This window comes from Nicotiana tabacum, chromosome 9, assembly GCF_000715075.1.
Source record: "Nicotiana tabacum cultivar K326 chromosome 9, ASM71507v2, whole genome shotgun sequence".
In the NCBI taxonomy this organism is placed as follows: Eukaryota; Viridiplantae; Streptophyta; class Magnoliopsida; order Solanales; family Solanaceae; genus Nicotiana; species Nicotiana tabacum.
Window position 1 is genome coordinate 20,223,370 of NC_134088.1, and position 17,377 is coordinate 20,240,746.

Sequence of the window (17,377 nt, forward strand, 5' to 3'; positions counted from 1 at the left end):
CAAAAATTATCCTAGTTATATTTAGACCACGTCAGTATTAAGAGGGCTTTTGAGGGCTGCCACGTGTCATCAATATGATTTCAACAAAAGACAGATTCAAGGTCAAAGTGATCTGACAAGAGATGAAGGGCTAGATCGAGGAGTCAATAGAGATCGAGGTCGAGGACGAGCACTCTCCTTAAACGGATCAATAACGGCTAGTTTTAGGATAAAACTTTAAAGAGAATATTCTAGTGAATATTTTCGGGATCTGTTCTATTAGGGTTTTGTGGCACATATCCCCTTATAAATAAAAAGAGACATAGTTATAGAGGGGATTAGAAACTCATTTGTAAAAGAACACCACTTTGACATTCTTTGAGATTCTTGCTTTATTACAAACATACAAAGACACCTTTTTATTGAGATCCCTGTCTAGTTTTTCTCCCACGATCCAAGGAGAACCCGAATATTCAAAGGCTTATCAATCATTATCATTGTCAGAAGAAATATTACTCGACTTCATCCTTTTTTTCGATCATCTATGTTACATATATCTACATAAATACGATTATACATCATTTATTGATATTTAATGATATTCACTTCATATTTGTGCCATTAAATATTGTTTATTGTTACATGTCCATTAGTGCTACCACATACTTCATGACGTTTTGCCACTGCACTAGTTAAATAATTTAGTTGGCATTACTATTGGCTAAGATTAACCCTATTTTGTTAAGAAAATCTAATTGTTTAAACCTAGATCTAAATTTTGGGTCAAACAGTTTGGTGCCGTCTAGGGGAATTTCTTAGCTAATCTTTTAGTTTCCATTAGATCTACAACTCACGTGACTTGCTAACCTAACGAGCGACAAAGGTTTTCTCCTCTCTACACGTACAGAAATTTCCATAGCAAGTAACCAAGGAAATGGGACTAGGGCAACAGATAACGTTCCCCGAAACCTCATGAACGCCATCAACTAGTGCTATGAAACACAGGGCGAGGATGTGACGCCCACTACCTCCCCCAGACGTGAGAGGTGGCCTCCCCCTTATTGCAGCACAACAAAACTAAGTGGGAAAGGAGCTTCCATGTCTACAGAAGAAGGGACGCCACCTGTCATGAAAAAGCTCCTCGAAGCATGGCTAACCGATACCCTAGTAAGCGTGCTCAACAAACAAGTTCCATGCACAACCATAGAAACCACAAGAGCCCATATGGTATAGCGAGGGGAAGAACAAGGCGATCAACCAGACCCCCCAACTCCAGGTATAAATCACAATGTTACTAACAGTGCAGGTGACAGCGTCCTCGCTGCTGTTTTGAAAAGAATGGAAGAAATGGAGAATGAGAACAAGATGCTCAGAGACCAAATGAAAGAACACCAGGAACGGGTAGACAAGATACCGGGCGCCCCTAAGTTACTGCCGAAAAGGGACACCGACAGGTTCGTAGAACAGCCGTATAGCGAGGAAGCGGCCCCACATGCCATACCAAAGACCTTTAAAATGCCACAATATCTTAGAATATACGATGGTACAACCGACCCCGAAGATCATGTGACTCATTATATCACCGCCGTGAAGGGCAACGACCTCACCAAGAAACAAGTGTCCTCCATTTTGGTGAAGAAATTTAGCTAAACTCTCACTGGAGAGGAATTAACATGGTATTCATAGCTACCGGCCCTCTCCATAGAAACATTCGAAGAAATGGACGACAAGTTCATGATGGCACATGTGGGGCCAAGAAAGCCAAAACGAGAGTAAACGACATCTTCGCCATCAAGAAATCCCTAGGAGAGGGACTGAGGGACTTCATTGCCCGATTCAACAGGGTAAGGATGACCTTACCAAATATGTCCGAGGGGATGACAGTCGCAACCTTTCAGAATGGGTTGAGTAGAGAGGGTTCAAGAGCGACCAGAAAGCTGCTGAGCCGATTGATGAAGTATCCTCCAACTACTTGGAATGAAATCCATAATGCCTATTGTGCCGAGGTCCCAGCAGATGATGACGACCTCAACGAACCAACTCGATGACTCAGCTCGATACAAATTGATCCCGGAAAAGAACCAAGATATAACATGAGGAGGGATCACCCGGTCTCACAGCCAAACAAGGAACGACATCAGCCTTATGTTAGGGAACCCGCACCTCCCTCCTTTCGCTATGATGATGGCCCGTCCAGGCCGAGGACAGGGACTCACAAAAATGAGAGAGGTATGCCCCCTTTGTTATCTACTTACAATTTTTGTATTTCACCTATAGAGGTAGTCTACGCCACGGAGAAGCTCGGAACAAAGGTGAATTGGCCGGAAAAGATGAGGTTCGATCCGAGCACTAGGAAATCCGACGGCCTCTGCGAATTCCACCAGGAACGCGGACACAAAACAGAAGATTGCATCACCCTAAGGAAAGCGGCAATGAACATGTTGCAGCAAGGGCACCTCAAAGAGCTGTTGAGCGACAAAGAAAGGAACCCATTGGCCAGGGGTCGAGAACTACAAGGCCCGCCAAAGCCACCCTCGCCATCTCGTACCATTAATATGATTATTAATGGCAGCGATGATGCCACCATCAACAACGTCAAGTTCACTACCACCCACAAGCTCAAAAGATCGATCACCCACGAACGGTATGACAGACTGGAAAAAAGTATCATCTTCGACGAGTCAGATGCCGACGGTTTGACTTTCCCTCACAACGATACTCTAGTCATTACTGTACAAATTTTAGATACTGATGTTAAACGTGTCATGGTAGATGATGGGAGTGGAGCGTGCATCATCTATTCCCGTGTCCTCGCCCAGATGTGACTCGAGGATAAGATAGTGCCATGTTGCATCACACTAACCGGTTTTAACAATGCAGTTGAATGGACTTGGGAGAACTTACACTCACCGTCTTCATCTGTGGTGTAACTATGGAGACAACGTTCCACATCATGGACCAGGCCACCGCATATAACACCATAGTGGGACGACCATGGATACATCCTATGAGAGTCGTCCCCTCTAGATTATACCAAGTAATCAAGCTCCCAACACATTGGTTAATATTCAGCATATGAGGGGAACAATGCACGTCCCGGGAATGCTACTGAATCGCCATGGATAGTATGCCAACTCAACAAAAGAAAGATAAGGAAAAAGAAGCGTAGCAATCAGCAGGGTCGAGGTCGCCACAAAAAGGATCTAGGGAAGTCATCATGGACCCCGAAATGGTCAAAGCCGCAGAATCAACCATAGAAGACCTTCTACCCGTTCAATTAGACCATAGACCTCAGTAAAAAGGCCTACATCGGCTGCAAACTCCGAGAACCAGGTAAATTTAGTCAATTCTTAATAGCTAACACAAATTTGTTTGCTTTTAGCCATGCAGACATGCCGGGCATCCCCAAAGAGATTGCCACACACAATTTGAAAGTCGACCCCTTATATTCCCCGGTGAGGTAGGTCCGACGAAAATTCAATCCTACCATCAATGATGCCGTCCATGAGGAGGTAGAAAAGCTATTAGCAAAGGACTCCATCAGGGAGTCGAAGTACCCCAAATGGATAGCCAACATGGTGATGGTCAAAAAGAAAATTGGGAAATGGAGAATGTGTGTGGACTTCACGGACCTGAACAAAGCATGCCCAAAAGATTCAATCTCATTGCCACATATCGACCAACTCATCGACGCAATGGCAGGGCAAATGGTGTTAAGTTTCCTGGATGCATATTCGAGTTATAACCAAATACTCATGTAGGAAGAAGACCAAGAGAATACCACATTCATCACCCACATGGGAACATATTGTTATAGGGTCATGCCGTTTGGGTTAAAGAACGCAAGGGCCACCTATCAGAGGTTGGTCACAAAAATGTTCAAGGACCAACGCAGCAGGACCATGGAGGTATATATCGACGACATGCTCATCAAATCCGTGAGGGCAAAAGATCACATCGACTACTTGAAGGAAGTTTTCGACATACTAAGATAGTGCAGGTTGAAACTAAACGCTGAAAAATATGCGTTTGGCGTAGCCTTTTGGGCTTCTTAGTATCGCAGAGAGGGATTGAAGTCAACCCATACCAAATCAAGGCTATCGATGGAATACCTGAGCAACTAACTACTAAGAAGAAAGTCCAAAGACTGACTGGTTGAATTGCCATTTTATCAAGATTTATCTTGAGTTCGTCTGATAGATGTCACAAGTTTTTTGGTGTACTCAAAAAGGATAACGGTCTCGAGTGGACGCCCGAGTGCGTACCAGTACTATGAGAGCTGGAGGCGTATTTATTATTGCCATATTTACTCTAGAAGCACGAACCTAGCGAACACCTTCTCGTCTACCTCGCCATCTCCGAAGTAAAAGTAAGTGCAGTCCTTATTCGAGAAAATAAAGGTATGTAATCTCCTATTTATTATATCCCTAAACCGTTTGTCGACGCCGAGATGAGGTACCCACATCTCGAGAAATTGGCCCTGGCCTTGGTCGTCGCTTCACGAAAGCTTAGACCCTATTTCCAGTGCCACCCTATCTGGTCGTCACCATATTTCCCCTAAGAAACATTTCCTCAACTCGAAGTAGATGGCCTCGCCAAATTGGCCGCCGCCACCAAAGCAACACGGCCGGGGACCAAAGCGTAGTCCATCTCCTCAACTCGTCACTAGACCAAATCGAGGTAAAATCTGTAAGTTTAACTTGGAACTAGCGCAATTCTATTATTACATAATTGCAGGATGCCACCCTCCCTAACGACAAAAAGGAAGCCAAAAAACTAAGAATGCAAACAGCCAGATACAACCTCGTTCATAAGGACTTATACAAGAGAACATATGGCGGTCCTTTGGCAAAATGTTTAGGCCAAAACCAAACCCAACGCGTTCTCAAGGAAGTCCACAAAGGCCATTGCGGCGCTCGCTCCAGTAATCGAACACTCGCCAGGTGACTCATACAGGCCGGGTACTATTAGTCCACTATGAAGAAAGACGCCTAGGAATTCACAAAGAAATGCGAGAAATGTTAGAAATGCATCCCAATAATTCACCAAGCAGGCGAACACCTTCATTCGGTCACCTCTCTATGGCCATTTATCAAATGGGGAATGGACATCGTGGGTCCACTCCTGCCGGGGTGAGGTTATGTACGATTCCTTTTAGATTTAACTGACTATTTCTCTAAATTGGTGGAAGCAGGAGTATTCGCCCAAGTGTACGAACAAGAAGTAATCACCTTCATATGGAAAAATATCATCTGCCGATTCGGCCTACCCAAAGAGATAAGCTGCGACAACGGGCCCCAGTTCACTGGAAAGAAAACTACTAAATTCTTTGAGAAATGGCACATTAAGAGGATACTTTCAACTCCTTATCGCCCAGCATTCAACGGGCATGCAGAATCATCCAATAAGTCCATATTAAACATCATGAAGAAGAAACTTGAAGAAGCCAAGGGACTTGGTCGGAAATACTCCTAGAAGTATTATGGGCACACAAAACTAGCCCGAAGACGAGCACATGAGATACACCATATTCCCTAGTCTACGGAATAGAAGCAGTTATACTGGTCGAGGCCGGAGAACCCAGCCCGAGGTACTCCCATGAAAGCGACACCAACAACGACGAGAGTGGGAGACAAGAGCTCGATGAGGTCGACGAACAAAGGATATGGAAAACATAAGTATGGTCGCCCAAAAACAACAGACGGAATGTTACTACAACAAAAAGGCAAAGGTCCAACCGCTCAAGATCGGGGACTACATACTCAAATCCAAAACCCAAGCAAATAAGGATCCACGAGAAGGAAAATTAGGAAGCAACTGGGACAGGTAATACAAAAATGTAGGCAAAGCGAACAAGGGTTCATTCCAACTAGAGACAATGGAAGGAAAACAACTACCAAACAATTAGAATATCAACCACCTCAAATACTTCAACTTCTAGAAAATAAAAAGTGCCCCCCAAGTCGTACTCTTTTTTCCCTCACTTGAGTTTTGTCCCAATAGGTTTTTCTCAAGGAGGTTATTAACAAGGCAATGAGTGGACACTTCGAGTCGGAGTATACGAGAACAGACTGATTTCTTTTTCGTTGCCCGACTCCTCAAGATTCTCTAAGTCGAACAATGAAGGGACTAAATATACCAGGAGTCAACGCCCAGAATTTGTAAATTTCTCCAAAAATTGCCCAAGGGCAAAGCAATGTAATCAGAGCAACGATGTCAAAGTAATAGAAATTCACACTTATCGAAACTACTCTAACGAAAGGTTAAGTTTGACCAAGCTCGAACAACACCCACGAGCCCTCGTCAACGACATAATGAAAGGTTAAGTTCGACCAATCTCGAACAACACCTACCGGCCCTCGACCGAGACTTAACGAAAGGTTAAGTTCAATCAAGCTCGAACAACACCTACCGGCCCTCAGCTGTGACTTAACAAAAGATTAAGTTCGACCAAGCTCGAACAACACCTACCGACCCTTGGCCATGACCTAACAAAAGATTAAGTTCGATCAAGCTCGAACAAACACTTTTCGGCCCTCGTCCATGACTTAATGAAAGGTTAAGTTTGACCAACTTCAAAAAATACCTATCGTCCCTCGACCACATCCCAACTAAGAGACATACTCAACCTACAGAAACAAAGGGTTGATAAGGCCCATGGCTATTCTGCTCAAAGGATACGGTCAGAATGCAAAAACAATAAAAAGGATAAGAAAGCGAAATAAGCAAGCATAGAAGCAAAAACAGACAAGTACATAAACAAATTGCGTGAATGAAAAGGTACAGGGATAAACTTTGATATTCATACCTAGGTAAAGAGTTTTTTACAAAGGCACTCGAAGACGCCAACAAAAAATACACAAAGAGTTAAAAGAAAACGATTGTCCAGTGTCATCACAGCCTTCAACACCCTCGCCAGCTTGGTTTTTAATGACGTCACCACCTTGACTGTCGAAACCATCACCATCTCAGCCCCCAACATCCTCTCCATCCTCGCCCTGAGGGTAAGCGGAATAATACCAGGCATCATCCCCGAGTCGATATACACCCTCCTCCTCATCCTCCTCACCAGGCTGAGGCATAACTGGATCATAATCATAAGCGAACCGAGCCTTGACTCAAGCATCCTCGAGAGCCGTTCTCGAAATAGCACCTGCCGCATGTAAATCGTGGATCACGTCCAGCCGAGCGTCAGCATGGATCCACTCCTCGTACAGCTCCTGAGAAATGTTAGGATACTCAGAAATATTTGACGAAGTACGCCACTGATGAGAGGCTAGAAACCCATGTTTTAGCTGTATTTTACACTTTAATTAGTGCATTTTATGTGAGTTTACACTTAAATGATAGTGAATTGTACTTATTACATGTTCTATGCCTTACAGGAGTTGATTCCGAGTTAAAAAGATGAATTTGAGCTAAATCGAACAATTTGGAACTTTGAAATCTAAGTAAAAGCCCAAGGAATTAAGCCAGGATCGTGTTCGAGAGCCGCGCACCAAGTCTATATGTCAAAAAGTGGACGAAACAATTTACTCTGAGAAAAGTACACAGCCGCGCCACAGTGTAAAATTGGCTTGATCGGTATTTGACACAACTCTAATAAATCCCACATACAGAGCGCAGGGCACAACGAGCATGTGAAAAAATCTTAGAGTTTTTCCTGTTTCGGCTTGGAAAGGATAGTTTTGTCAGGACCCACTTCTACACGGTATAAATATACCAAAAATATATTTTTGAAGGGACTTTTGACCTACGAAAGATTTGAGAAGCAACTAAAGCAAGAATTCATCAAGATTTCAACCAACAATCGGTGCAATACAGGAGTTGATATCGACTCATTAGCATTGATATTTTCTATGTTTTTAAACCTTATTGAGATTAATTTTTCCATTGCTTTGGAGTAATTTCCATTAGATGTTGACAGATACTGTGTTTTGAGAACTTGATTAGGGATTCTATTCTTGATAATTGTTGGATATAATTGATAGAGTTTTAATTCGTATTGTAAAGTTATTTATTATTTTGCTTAATCGAAAGAGGAGCTTGATATTTAATTTCTTTACATCTTATGCTCTAGTTTAAATTTGTGATTCAAATAGGTAGTCGAAAGAGCCTCTTTAATTTTTAATTGAACTAAAAAATAGGAAAATATTCGTGAGAAGTTACCCTTCAAATCATAACCATCATTTTATTCGTTGCAATTGTTTACCATGCTTCAATTGGATTAATTACTGAAAATAACGTTTAATCGAAAGAGGAACATTAACTTCAAGTGTAATCTAAATTATCTATTGAATTCGTGAGAATCAATAGTATTATAGAGTGAACTAACTCAAGAATTGGATCCCGAGTCAATTATCTTGCACATGTCTAGTCAATTACCCTTATTTCTCTTATTGATATTTGTTTGTTGCTCATCTGCTGTCTTTTGTGATAAATTGTAAATCGCTTAATTTTTAGTAGTTAATCGTAGTTGATAATTATAAAATTAAGTGTTACTTTCCTGGATAGTAATTAACTAAAGATTATTCGAACATTGTTTAAATCTAATCCATGTGGAGACGATAATTAGACTATACTATCTTTGACTAGTGAGCAATAATTTTGTGTTGTGCTTTGTGCTCATCAAATTTTGGCGAGCAGTTGAACCTTCTCGGCCTTGAGAGCAGCAACTCGATCATGCAGCTCATAGTTCTCCTTCTCCAGCTCCCCGAGTCCTCTCAAGACGGTCCTCCTTATCCCTTGTCGTCTGTTGATACCCAATTTTGCCCTCATATTTTTATAAATATCATATATACTTTCAAAACATCATTTATTGCATCATCACCAATTTACAAGAATCATATAAGTATTTTCTATAATTTTTAAGGCTTTAAAATTAATTTTCTTGCATTTAATTTATTCAAATATTTTTTAGTTACACCTTCAAATTATCTTGTGATGACTTAAACATCCAAATTTATTATTTACACCCATATATATGCTTTATAATATTTCATTTCATTTTATATAATTACAATTATATTTTTGAGCTATTTACACAATTTTTGCAATAATAGCCTATATTCTATACATAATTATATTTATGCCAAAATAGCATTTTATATTTTTTATAATGTTAAACTAATATTTTCAAGCATCTTACTACATAAATAACATTTTATTATTTGTCAATTACTTTTTTATAAATTATTTTTAATAATTTTCGTGTTTATAAAACTATGGCCAACTTTTTAGTTAATTTCGGATCCAAAACCTAGCCCAATAACCCCAAGCCCAAACCAGTTAACCCTTTTAATGAATCCGGTCACAACCCACTTCAAGCGACCCCCCACCCACCCCACCCCACCCCCACCCCCCGATTATAAAATCCTGGCTATTGATCTCCCAAGATCAACGGCCCACGATCACCCCATCATTTTTAATTACCCGCCCCAACCCTAATCCTTACATTTCACTCTACCCAGCTGCCCCCAAACGCTCTCCTCTCCTCTTCTCACAAACTCTAGCAGTCGCCTTCCCCAATCTTCTCCAAATCAGATCAAGTCATGGATTCTCTCTGCAATTTACTTACCTTTTATGAATTATATCGTTGTTTCTTACGAGACTATTGTATTACATAGTACTTGCCCTATTTTTGGCAAGTACCAATCTTTCGAATCAAGGAAAATCAGACGTACTCCTCAAGATTCAGATGGTTCCTCGTCTATATACGTTCACAACAAGATCATACGGGTCCGATTTGACAAGATTCTTCAGCCAATTTGTGATTCCAGGCAAAATTAAGGTTTACCTGATTTTTCTCCTAATTTGGTACTTAATCGATTCTGTATGCTCCTCTTTCCTTAGTTGTGTTTGATTTATTGTGTTTCCTTGTTTGGATGTTTGATTTTGGCTACTATATAAACCCCCTCTTCCCCGTTCCCTCGAAGTCAAAAAACAATCACTAAAATTACTACTATTCTCTCACTCTCACTTGTCTTATACTACTCTGAGGCTTAATCTCTTGGTCGGCTAAAATCTAAGGCTACCAAAATTTGATTATCGGACCTTTCTCAGTGTGACCACTACCCAGAGTTTATTTGAAACCCTTGGGAACTCTGACGCACTGAGATTCATGGGTTCTACTACTTGTCTTGCTACTGACGTTTGAGATATTACTGAAATTATTCTTCTTGTCTTCTTGTTGTTAATTAGTAACTGGTAAGTCCCTTGGACTTTGTAATTTCATCCTTTGTTTGTGAACCAGTGTGTTACCCTGCTATCTCTGCTTACGGCCCTATTTGCTTCAAGATTTGTTTGTGATTCTGCATATTCCTCTATACTGTGATTTACCTAGTCTAATAACCTGGATTCTGGATTTCTTAAGCATGTCTTATTGTTCTGCGTATTTGTTGTTACTTATGTCTACTATCTGCTGTGATCTTATCTCCCACTCCATACCCTTACGAGGAACTAATTCATTGCCCTGAATGTGTTTATATGCACTATCTCCCTTAGGTCATTCATGTGTAGCTTGTTATCTTCTCCAATAATCGTGTAATATTTGAATGTCATCACTGCCTGAACCTCTAAAATAGTATGCCACATTTTTATGTAATTCCATTGTGTGATCTACTCGACTCTATGTTTCTAAGTGTTGCCCAGGGCTTTCCAAGTGTAAACTTCAATGTTCAGCTTTGCATGTATATGATTAACACTATGCTTGATAATTACCTATTCTGTTGACCTAGGGTTGATACTTTTATCTATCATGAATCCTAATGTCTGCTTGTTTATTAGCCTAAGTTTGTCATATTCTTTGCCAACTATGAGTTCTTAGAATCATTGTGATGCAGTTAATGTCCATCTTGTTAAGTCTCATGATCAACTATGTATGTTTGCCAAAATTATGTTACCAGTATGATTGTTAGGCAAGGCTTTCCTGTTAAAATCTTCATATGAAGATTGTACTCCACCCCTTTTGTGCATGATTCTGCTTGGCTGCCATATGCAATTCTTTGAGTTGGTCCTATTTTAAAACAATGTTTACAGTGATTTGGTGGGTTATGATGCCTCATCTTGTCCCTGTTATTCTTGTTTCTTGCCCGTATATGTTTTTGATGCCTGTCAACTCGCATGGCCCTATCTAGTGGCTGAAAATGTAATTCTTTCAGTATGAAAACTAAGTGTCTAAATTGCTCCATGTCTATATGGCTAATATGGTATCCATTAGCTTAATTACTGGAATTGTTTGAGCCTTGTATGTTGGGCCTGCCTTTGGTATTTGGGGTTTGAAGCACACTGTCTACACCCGGAGTTTGGGTCTGCAGTCCATGACCCAGATGTGTCACTGCCTCATTATTAGACACTGTTATTGCATCGTGGGGAATCATGTTAAGTGGGGAATCATTATTTGACACTGTTATGCTGTCTAATAGTTAAGTGGGGAATCAAACGCCTTGCTTAACTATTAGACAGCATGCCTAGATGATGCAATAATACACGCTTTTGATAATACTCATCTAGATACCATGACTATAGGGTTAATTAACTAATCAGTTGCTTCTGTTATTTTCATTGTACTGCCCCACTTAGATGACATGCCTATAGGGATAAAGTGTTATAAAATCAAGACCAATTGTTGACTGTTAAAAATCCCGCCTATAGGATATTGTCATTCACATAAGAAACTATTTATGAAATCAACGCTGCTAATCCTGGGCTCTCAAAGTTATTTTACTGCCTCATTACGCAACACCTAGATATCATGGCTATAGGTTTTTTAACATTTTATAAGTTGCGAATTCATTAATCTAAAGCCGCAGTATTCTAATTACAAAATACTTGGAATCAGAATCATATAGAAGCCATGCCTATAGGATTCAACGACTCTAATGCATCTTGACTATCTACTGCCTAAATCTGCCCGCGTGTATTTGTTGCTTATGTGTGGAGGCAAACTTGAGACATTAGTTGTCTTTATGTGAAGTCCTACATGTTTTGAATGCACGCCTAGTTTTATCATTTTGAGCATCCTAAGTAAAGTCTAGAACCATCCAATAGTAGGTCCAAAGCCTCCTGGACCATAGGCATGGAACGGGTAGCGCACACATAGGAGACAGTCTAGAATTGAATTAGAGCACTTTAAGTAAATAACGTTAACATAGTAATCGGGTAACATGAGGTGATAGTCTGTACCCGCTGAATAATATGAGCAACCCTTACCTTAAGGGAGCTGCGAAGTATTATTTATGCTGCACGGGGTAATCCTTTAGGCTAAAAAACTTATAACCCCCCTCCGCTTTATATGTTTGTTGTTCACAAATATAGACCGACGCAGTTGTATCCTTGTAACCTCTAAGACTTGTACTGATTATTTATATAGTTTAATTCTTGTATTGTTTTCTTTACACTTGTTTATGTTACAATATAACCTTTAAATTTCATGTCTTTCTCCACTTACGTGATCACCTAGCTTAATTATAATCATCCACATAGCGTAAACTTCGACCGGGACCCACAGTTGTGGACCTCGAAGAGTGCCTAAAACCTTCTCTTTGAGGTAATTTGAGCCCTTACCCGATCTTTGGTGATGTAGACTAATCAAATAGAGTTATTTGCGAATAGGTTCCCTAATGCACCTTAAAAATTATTAGGTGGCAACTCTTCTCTTTTAACACCCACTAAAAAGAGTTGTCACACGTCGAAACCCACTTACGGGAGAAAATAGGGCGCGCCACCGTCAATAGATCATTTTCTCGCTCAGAGCGGAGAGTCATGTTCTCCAGCTTAAGAATGTCGAGCTTTCTCCGAGCATCCAATCAGGAAGAATCCACCTGCTCGAGTATCTACTGTTTCTCAGCGATCTCTCCCCTTAGAGTATCAATCTCGAGCTGACACCCGTTGAACTGGCCGCACAGTTCAACCAGCTGAGCATGTAGGTCACTACACTGGGCCTTCACGCCTTTGCTTAGCTCAAGCTTTTTCAAAGCCTCCTCGAGGACGCTGAATCTCCCCATGGCTGCTATTAACTCCTCATCCTTCTTCCTCAGCTCATCTCCACCCCACTCATGAAGCTCCTTACGAAGGTCCCGGTACTTTCCACGGTACTTTTGGTACTTGCCCTTCAATTTTACAATAATGTCTTTTCACCTCTTCTCCTTTCGGGAGCTCTCAATCTCCAAAATGACCGTCTGCAAATCAGAAAAAAGACAAGAGTCAAAACCCGGGAACAAGTTAAGGCAAAGAAGAAAGAACGAACAACTATTATACTTACCCTTAGAGAAAGGTCGGCGATATTCTTTGACAGAGTACTATCACTTATCTCCCTGAGGGTCACACCCTCAGCATCAGAATAGAGAGAACTGAGAGAGGGGACCACCTCCTCGGTGTTTCTCAGCAAGTCATGATCCATTAGGATCGTAATGGTCCTGGTGCATCCCTCAATCCTCACCTCGATCCGGGAGAGCCCCTCGTCGATCATCCTGAGGTCATCAGGGTCCATGTCGGAACCTGACTTATCGCCCTCATCTGCAACGTCCTTTCCCCGTCGGCTGATGTCGGCCTGGAAGACGAAGCCTCTCCTCGCCCTGCGGGCATGGAGCCATCATCGAATGCCACCATCTCCTCCCAAAATGCAAGGGCATACCCTCTTTGACTTGTACATGTTGCGGGGGATCAAGGCTCAACCCAATATCATCGCCAACATATTTTGTCACTGTCTCACGCAACGTGAATCCTTCTTCCACTGCGTCGATGGCCAAAGGAACTCCGCCACCCATATCCACAGATTTCCTTTGCAAGGTCAAACATCCCCGTCACTGGGAGAGAGTTCGTCGTCCTCATCAACGAGCGAAAATAAGGGAAGAGCAGAGGTTGCAACAGATGGAATAGGGGCGGGGGGCAGAGGTTGCAACGGTTGGAATTGGGACGGAGACAGAAGTTGTAACAGTTGGAACAAGGGCGAGATTGAAGGCGTAGCAGCCCTTCTCCTCCGGAACGAGGAGACGGGGGCCCTAGCCCTCCTCACGGTCCCTCTAACAGAACCTAGAGAAAAACAAGAAGGAAGAGATCAGTATAAATGACGAATATACACATAATAAAAACAATATCGATGAGAAGGAAGAGATTACCTATCGAGGGGAGAGCCGATTTGAAATTCTAGAAGAAGCTCGGCCAATTATGTATCCCCACCATATGGGGGAGGATCCGCCTGATCCTATGGGCGATATGTGTCACCAATTGGAGAGGTCGATTAGTAGCTGCAGAAAAATAAGAGTTATCTGGTCATCCCACAAAAAAAGAATTTTAGAGAAAAGAAGAAACACAAACAACAAGAGTACTTACGGGTGGAATTCCAGGCCTCGGGGAAGCCCGCGATATCAGACACTACGACCTCAGTCCTGACGAAGAAATAGTCGAGTCAGAAATGCCGACTACCCTTGTCATCCATCCTTACGACCAAGTACTTTCCCTGTGGTGGCTAAGGTTCAGTGACATTCCTTGGTAGAAATGGGAGGCGAAAAGGTGCACCAAGTGATGCACTGTGACCTCGACGCAACGCGTCAAAGGTCGCACGAGAATCGACGCAACGCATAGGGAATCAAAGTCATCATGACACATGACATCATGATGTCACTTCTTCTCTCGGACCAAGTGGTTCTAGTAGGACACTCGGGAAATCCAATGGTTTAAAATATGCGTCCCACAGAGAGCCAAGTCGCCTGCTCGCCACAACAAAGACGACCAATGTTATCTGTTTAGCGAGCTCGACTATAAAGACGACTATGAACAACATTATCCGCTCATTGAACTCACCCGCGAAGACGACCTCAATAAGCGGAGGGACTAACTGTATAGACCAAAAATTATCCTAGTTATATTTAGACCATGTCAGCATTAAGAGGGCCTTCGAGGGCTGCCACGTATCATCAATATAATTTCAACAAAAGACTGATTCAAGGTCAAAGTGATCTGACAAGAGATGAAGGGCTAGATCGAGGAGTCAACGAAGATCGAGGTCGAGGACGAGCACTCTCCTTAAACAGAGCAATAACGGTTAGTTTTAGGATAAGACTATTGGAATATTCTTGGAATCTGTACTATTAGGGTTTTGTGGCACATATTCTCTTATAAATAGAAAGAGACATAGTTATAGACGGGATTGGACACGCATTTATAAAAGAACAACACTTTGACATTCTTTGAGATTCGTGCTCTATAACATACATACAAAAGACACCTTTTTTTTTTTATTGAGATCCCTGTCTAGTTTTTCTCCCACGATCCAAGGAGAACCCGAATATTCAAAGGCTTATCAATTATTTATCATTGTCAGAAGGATTATTACACGACTTCATCCTTTTTTCGGTCATCTCTATTACATATATTTACATAAATACCATTATACATCATTTATTGTTATTTAATGCTATTCACTTCATATTTGTGTCACTAAATGTTGTTTATTGTTACATGTCCATTACTGCTACTACATACTTCGTGACGTTTTGCCACGGACACTAGTTAAATAATTTAGTGAATATTATTATTGGTTAAGATTAACCCTATTTTATTTAAAAAAATCTAATTGTTTAAACCTAAATCTAAATTTTGGATCAAACACCCACAGATGGTATATAATAACGCATTACTAATTTCAGGCATCTAAGCTATAAAACCATCCACTTATAATTTTTGAATTAACAAAATCATCCAGTTAATTGAGAAATGATATATAAATGTAAAATTAATTACTTAATTGCTATCAAGGAAAATTGAAGTCAGGTCCTAGGGATTTTGAGACGGTTTTCATTTAGTCATGTGGACAACTGCATGATCTCTAATTTTTTCAAAGCGTAACACGTATTTCACCATAGTTTTAAATATTGCGCAAATATCATTTTTATAAATTTTGTATGACATAGCTATGTTAAATTATAAAATTAGCAATTTCACCTCCCTTATGTATACACTTTATTTGTTCCGTTTTTGAGTAATTAACAAACTAACAGATGTATTACTTATTTTTTTATTAGTATTTGATGCATGCATTTAATATTTCATCGTCATTCAACTCTTTAACTGAATGCCTTTCAATAAAAGATTAAAAAAAGTGAGAAAGCTACAAAATATAGAAAAGAATTAAAACTTCTCGATTTGTTTTAAGCTTCTCTTCCCTTGTATATTTTATCATTGTTTATTAGTTAATTTAACTTTTTATTGTGCTTTAACTTTGTTGATGTGGAAAAATTATCTGAAAAGTTTATGTTAAGATTAAACTCATTTGCAAGTGAAATAAAGTGTAAGTCTAAGGGGTAAATCTGTTACCTGTAGGTTAACATATTGGTTTGTTACAATAAAAAATAGAAAGTTAGATCGGTGCCGGCTCAAGGTCTAAGCGACTGAAGCAAGGGCTTTAGACCCCCTAAGTTTCTAAGGTCCCTTTTTTTCAAAATTAATAGTGACAATAGGTTAAAATAGGGGTTTTTTTTTGTGTGAAAAATATTTAATATTCATGGTAAAAAAGAAAAATATGAATTACTTAGCCAATGTAATTGATGGTGTCTAATGAAAAATTTATATTCTAATATTAATATTTTTCTCCTCATATTAAAACTTGTATTTTAAATTCTCCTTCTTCATCCTACTATATTTTCTATTTTCTATTTTCTAAAACACACGAATGAAAGGTATTGAATAAATTAAAATTGCAGTTCTCGTTCTTCGCTGGTACTCAAGCATTACAACAACAAATTAAAAATATCAAAATTTCATACTGATATCAAGTTATCAACATCTAGAATCATGTTCGATTATTCTAACTTGTTACTATATTTTCTTTAAATTTTGAATTCATTTTTGTATCTTTACCTATATTAGTATATTGCTTTAAATACGTCAACTACAAAGATGAATCAGGTTACTCAATATGATATTTCCTTTTTAGTTTAAGGCCTCTTAATATTGGTAAAATTAATATGAATCAGGTTGCTTTATGACTTGCGAGGATGGTTAGTTCGGGTTTGGAAGGATTCGGGTTGAAATCGGAACACTCAGTTCCTTAATATTGGCTTTAAATGGTTAAGTTTGACTTGGGTCAATAAATTCTAGTAAACGATCTCGGAACCGAAATTTGACGGTCCAAATAGGTTCATATAATTTTGGACTTGGGCGTGTATCCGGATCGGGTTTTGGATGACCCGGGAGTGTTTCGGTGCCTAAAGTTGAAAGTTGGCCTATTGAAGGTTTAAAAGTTCTTTAAATTTGGGTTGGAGTAGGTTTTAGTGTTATCAAGATACGTTTGGAATTTCGAACCTGAAAATAGCTCTGTAAGGTGATTTAAGACTTGCACACAAAATTTGGTGTCATTCCGAGTAGTTTAAGTATGATTCGGCGTGTTCGGTGCAAATTG